Here is a 6,348-nt window from a genome sequence, read left to right as displayed (position 1 = left end):
GAATCCGCGGGTGCTTGACATGGGGTTCGAGGGCACGGGGAGGCCGCGGGTCTGGGCACCATGACCGCTCCCAGGACCACCGGGCCGCGTGCGTCTTCCACGCTAGACACGCTGTTTCTAGGATGCTCCCAGGAAGGGGCTGGGGGAGCCACATCGATTCGCCTGACACCAACCACCCTAGGAATCAGTACACCTAGCGGGCATGTGGCCTTAAAGACTCCCTTTAGAGAACCTCAATGAAGATTTTTTTAAAGATCAATTTATTAGGCCGGGCGCGGGCGCGGTGGCTCACGCCTGTAATCCCAGGCCTCTGGGAGGCCGAGGCTGGTGGATGACCTGAGGTTGGGAGTTTGAGACTAGCCTGACCAAAATGGAGAAACCCCATCTCTACTAAAAGTACAAAATTAGCCGAGCATGGTGGCACATGCGTGTAATCCCAGCTACTGGGGAGGCCGAGTCAGGAGAGTCGCTTGTACCCGGAGGAAGAGGTGGCAGTGAGCCAATATCAAGCCATTACATTCCGGCCTGGGCAACAAGAGGCAAACTCCGTCTCAATTTAAAAAAAAAAAAAAAAAAAGTCAATTTATTGAAGGGTATTTTCTGTGTAATTTTGTATTTTTAATCGTTATCCGATTTGCTAAGTTTTACAAGTGAAAGGGCCCCTTGTATCCAAGGCAGTTTTAATACATTTGCCTGAAAACCTTGTATTTAAAATACTGTTTCTAGCAATAAATACTGATGATATCTGTAGGAGTTTACACAGAAATCATGGGATTCTCTCCTTTTTAGCTGTTTGGTCTTTTCTTCTCATTGTGGGAGCACGTGCACACTGGATGTTGTTATTAATTAGGTTAAGTGATGCCGGATATTTCTATTTGATGGAGGGATTGACTCCTTCAGCCACTTGATCAAGTGAGACAGAGAGATCAGGTTTTATTGTATCTTTTTAAAAAGTATCCATACAGTCATATATTGGGGGAAAACATTTATCATCAAATTATAAGACAATGCAGAGATAAGCATGTATAGCTTGCTAGAATTAAACTCATTTTAAGCAGGGAGTTTTAGATAAACTGAATACAAAATTTTAACATATTAAAAATATACATGAGAAAAACGTGTCATTTGATAAAATAGGGGAAATGTAATAAATGATTACAGAAATACAAAATTAAGCCTTATGTGCTCCTAAGTAAATCGAATCCAGGCATCCTTAAAATGTAAAAAAAGGATGCAGCAAGAGTAAGGAGCCCAGAATGATGCAAATTACAGGAATGGGGAGGAGGTGATGTTTAGAACAAGCAAAGAGAATGCAATGGGAAGCAAACTTCTTCTAGGCAAATTCTCCTGGAGTGGACCAGGCAGCCCTCTCTTCTAGACTCAGTTCCAAAGAGTCCATTATGTGGTGTTTCTTTTATTTTTCCCTTGAGGACAGCCCTTGGTGTTTAGTTCAACCTCATGCGGACCTCATGGAATTTCGAAGACGTGGGGCCTTGGCATTGTGGCACCTTCCTGCCACACATACATAATTCACAGCATTACCAAGTCCCTATGATCCCTATCCTCACCTCTGTCAGCCGAGGACCCAGCCAGGCAGTGCCACGTGGTCTCCCAGGCACGCTTCTTTAAGCCGCTTTCCCTGCTGCGAAAGTTCTCAAGGCACTGGTCTGGGCAGTGTCACACGGGAGAGATGGAGAGGTAAATACAGGTCTTAAAATGTGATATTCTGTGAATCTCTTCACAGACTGTAAAACAAATGTATGTGGCACATATACACTGTGGAGTACTATGCAGCCATAAAAAAGGATGAGTTCATGTCCTTTGCAGGGACATGGATGAAGCTGGAAACCATTATTCTTAGGAAGCTAACACAAGAATAGAAAACCAAACACTGCATGTTCTCACTCATAAGTGGGAGTTGAATACTGAGAACACATGTACACAGCGAGGGGAACATCACACACCAGGGCCAGTTAGGGGTGGGGGACAGGCCCTGGGGAGGGATATCACTGGGATAAATACCTAATGTAGATGATGGGTTGATGGGTGCAGCAAACCACCGTGGCACGTGTATACCTATGTAACAAACCTGAACGTTCTGCACGTGTCCCCAGAACTTACAGTATAATAATAAAAAAAGTTTATGTCTTAATGTTGATGTTAACTTACCATAAATTAAATTATGTGTGTGTGTGTATACATGTATATATGCATTTGAAAAATTAGGCATAACATCAAATTCATTTATTTCAAGCTTCTTACTTTACACATTAAAATATTTTATGTATGTATATAATTTTCTTCTGCATGAAAAATACTTAGTTTCTCTCTTTGATTGAAATGATTCCTGTATCTCATCCTGGTTAATTTTTAAGTTTCCTAACGATTACCTCCCAAAATATTATTCAATATTCTAACTTCTAGTATCAATTAATGGAGTTCACAATTTATCTAAACATATTTATCTATAATATAACATTTGTGTGTTTCAATTCTTCTTCTTAAACTTCTCATTGAGATTCATTAATTTGTTGCATTTTCATCTTATCTTTGTTTTACAGAATTCTTTTTTATGAAGAGATCACAATTTATTTAGCAATTCTACTATTGATTAGTATTTATTTTGTCTCCAATTTGGAGCTACTATAAAAATTGATGCAATGATCAACACTGTGTTTATCTAGAAATACGCATAGGCAACCTGTGGAATCTATTTTAGAGTTAGAATCTAGCCCATAAGGAATGCTCATAGTCAATTTGCCAAAAAGTATTTCAGTTTACGTCCTTCCAGCCATGAATAACTTTCACTGATTCTTTGTCTTTCACAACACACAATATTATGTGTCTTTAAATTTTGCTAATTTTTATGGAGGCCTGTAGTTCAACTTATGGATTAATCTTTATTATTCTGAGGACTAATACAAGTAATCCCTTTTTCATATTTGTCCAGTTATTTATGCCTCAAATTTTATGAAGTGCTTGTTCAAATATTTTCCCAATTTTATATTGGGTTCATTTTCTTTTATTGATTACATTCATTAATCACATGTATTGTATTTTATTGCATATATGTTGGGTTAAATATTTTTCTCCACTCTTTGTTTGCATTTTAATTCTTGGATGGTATATTTTGAAACACAGAAGTCATCATTTTTGATATAAACTAACTAAATTTTCCTTCTTAATTGTTACATTTTTGTCTTGGTTAGGAAATCTTTCTCTGTGAGAATATTTTATTGTGTTCCCTTCACCTTCAGAACGTGAATCCATGTGGAAATGAACTGGGTATGGTTTGAGGTAGAGGTCAGTATACAGTTATGTCCATTTGAATATTTAATTGATCCAGCATTGTCCTGATCACTTTGTAAATTTCACTGTAGGAAAACACTCTAATAATGTATGAGCATTTGTATATAAGATGAGATTTACAAAGATAAGCACAGCATAGGAGGTCAAATAAGATGACCTCAAAGTATAGATTCATAAATAAAATACATGGATAAGTATAATACTGTTAGATGAAGAGACAGAAAATATTGCCAGATTACCATTGAGTCTTTTGACTCCAAGTTTTTTCATGAAGCCCAAGATCCCTACTTTCTTCCTTTGATTTTAACTTCATTTAGACAACTCTGTCATCTATTGTTTCACTTTGTGACATTCAGAAATAATGAAAAACCAGAGAATATATTCTATTCCATACATCATGGGTAGTGATTTTCCTAAAATGATTAAACAAAGAACCAATACACATAGTTTTAATGTTTTCGCCATATTTAATAGAAACACTATTAATGAGGTTTGATGACATTAGAACACAACTAAAGACATTAAATATAACTTATTTGTCCTGTTTGATGAGGTGCAAAAAAGAGGACTTTCTGTGATAAATGGGTTCCCACAGCATATAGACACACTTCTGACTTGTCTCTGATCAGAAGTGACTACAGCAAAAGACAAGCCTGAGAGGAGTTGAGAAGGAGCAATTAGAGATGGTGTATATAAGGGAACTTTGATCAACATCAACAAAGCTCATGGTTCTACCTTCACAATCCAGGAATAATCCTACTCAACTGGTAGGTCTTGGAACATATTGCACCACAAGTGGGGAGGTGGTAAAGAGACTGCCGTGAGCATCCTCCTTAACACATCCAAGAAGAAAGAGTCCCTCCTCTCCATCTATCTTATCATTCTGTCTCTTCTCTTTCCAATAATTGTTACAGACACCAAAAGCCCAATTCCAAGAGTCCCCACATGAACCTCCCAATAATATTTGCCAGATGTGAAAGTCTGAGCACCCCATACAAGAAAACGTTCAGATTTTGCAGTGATATGGGGATCATCTTGAGGGTCACATCCAACATTCATGCTTCTCAATTCTCCATACAGGAAGATATGACTATTGCGTCTTTCAGGATGCAGAGTAAAATCAATTGAAAAATAGTAAAAAAAAAAAAAAAAAAAAGTATGATACATGTAATATAGAAATTAGAATCTGAGGGAAAGATTTGTTCTACCAAGAATTTACTTTACCAAGAAATTTGAAGTTACAAAGGACAGGAGAATTTTTGATTACAACATTTAATCAAGTATAGGAATGATTAATTATTCTCATAGAAAAACAACATCCCAAAAAGCAACGTTGAAATGTATTGAAAACTCAAAAATTGAGAGTTGAATATAAAACAGCCTGTTTTTAATCCAGTTTCCCATGTAAACAGAAATGTATAATGCCCGAATGCCCTTTTAAGCTATAGAAGGTCATTATTAAAAATTTCTTGTCCTTAAATTACTAGTGATATACTTTTGACAGGAAATGGGTAAGATTTTAGCTTACTCAAGCAGCTGCTCTAAAAACTGGGATAAAAGTCCCATATGTTCAATTATAAGTGGTAACTGAAGCAGATTTTTGCAAAATAATTTTCACCAGTCACTCTGTGGACTTCCCCTTGCTAGCTCTAGTTGAAAACTGAATTTTAGATTTTATATGTAGGTTTCATGTTGTAACTGAACTGAAATTATCCATTCTATTTTTACTTCCCTATTTACAAAATATTTCTTCTTCTTTTTACATAGTAAGTCAATATTTTTACATTGTATCAATAATACACATTTATTATAAGAAAATATCAAATACTCCAACAAACCTGCTGTGAACTCTATTCCCCAAAAAAACTGTTTTTTAACAATGCAAGTCAAATACAAGTAAAGAAATGTAAAGATTTTTACGTAACTTTGGTTATTAAGCTTCCTTCTTAGTATTGTTCCATTTATTCAATTTTTATTTCTTAATGTCATTCCATTAACCTCAAATATAGTTCTAAATCCAATAGTGAAAGACACACAGAACTTTTTGAACACTATGATTTTTACTCTTCTGATTTAAAAATATAGGACAATAAGAAACCCAGAAAGGGTTGCATATAGTCATATCGTTCACACATGAATGAAATAAAGATTTGGTGAAATAAAATAACACAAACACAACATGATCTAACAAACAAACAGGGAATTCTATCAATGGGCCCTGCACTGAGCTCTGGATAGGCTCGGAAAACACAAAAAAAAAAACTAACACACACCAATACCTGCTAAAGGAGAAAGATGCAAGTTACCACACAAAGCAAAAGTACATAAAAAAACAACATACTTTATATTTAAAAGACATTTCATACACATACCACACATATGCTAATTCCAAAATTATGAATTTTAATGGTATTCAGTATACAACACACAAGTTTCTAATTTTCAAGCAATTAATCTACAGAATTCATATTGGTCACACACAACACCAAATTTAGTAAGGAACATTAATCTTAACAAAGGAATATTCCAAAAATAAAATGCTGAGGTACACAATTCCACCAGAATGGTCTGATATCACATCTGGAAAGGTGGGGAGAGTTATTTTTAACCTACTACATGTTACTAAAAACACACAGGCCCAATTGATGATTATGCTCCAGGCAGGGACATCTGCCCTACATACTCGGAGGCCTAACACATCAAATATTCAATAGTTTGTTCATCATATTTTTCAGATTATATAATTAAATATAAACTAGAATCATACAAACACAATTCCACTGCAAAAAACATCCCTTTTTCTCTCTGGCTTCCACACAACACAAGTAGGCCATGTAGTAAATGTAAACATTCATCTTTCTTGCATTTTTGAGCAATAAAGGAAATAGGAAAGAGATGCTCACTTTTATTTCCTTATATCGTTTAAACAATAAAATATTATTTTATGTTTGTTTTTTGGTTTTGCAGAACTTTCATTGGACTGCCTAATATAATCACTGAGTATAGCAACAAAAGAGAAGACAACATAGATGGGGTGTG

At 35.7% G+C, this 6,348-nt stretch overlaps 1 pseudogene; it reads right to left on the bottom strand.

The window, feature by feature from the left end:
- Window positions 1-3,934: 3,934 nt before the first annotated feature.
- LOC108516909 (tripartite motif-containing protein 51 pseudogene) lies at window positions 3,935-4,476 on the bottom strand (annotated as a pseudogene).
- Window positions 4,477-6,348: the final 1,872 nt, after the last annotated feature.

The sequence above is a fragment of the Rhinopithecus bieti genome, unplaced genomic scaffold (assembly GCF_001698545.2).
Source record: "Rhinopithecus bieti isolate Rb0 unplaced genomic scaffold, ASM169854v2 scaffold_39390, whole genome shotgun sequence".
Lineage (NCBI taxonomy): Eukaryota > Metazoa > Chordata > Mammalia > Primates > Cercopithecidae > Rhinopithecus > Rhinopithecus bieti.
The sequence above is the reverse complement of the archived record's forward strand: the minus strand, read 5'-3'. Positions and strand labels throughout refer to the sequence as shown.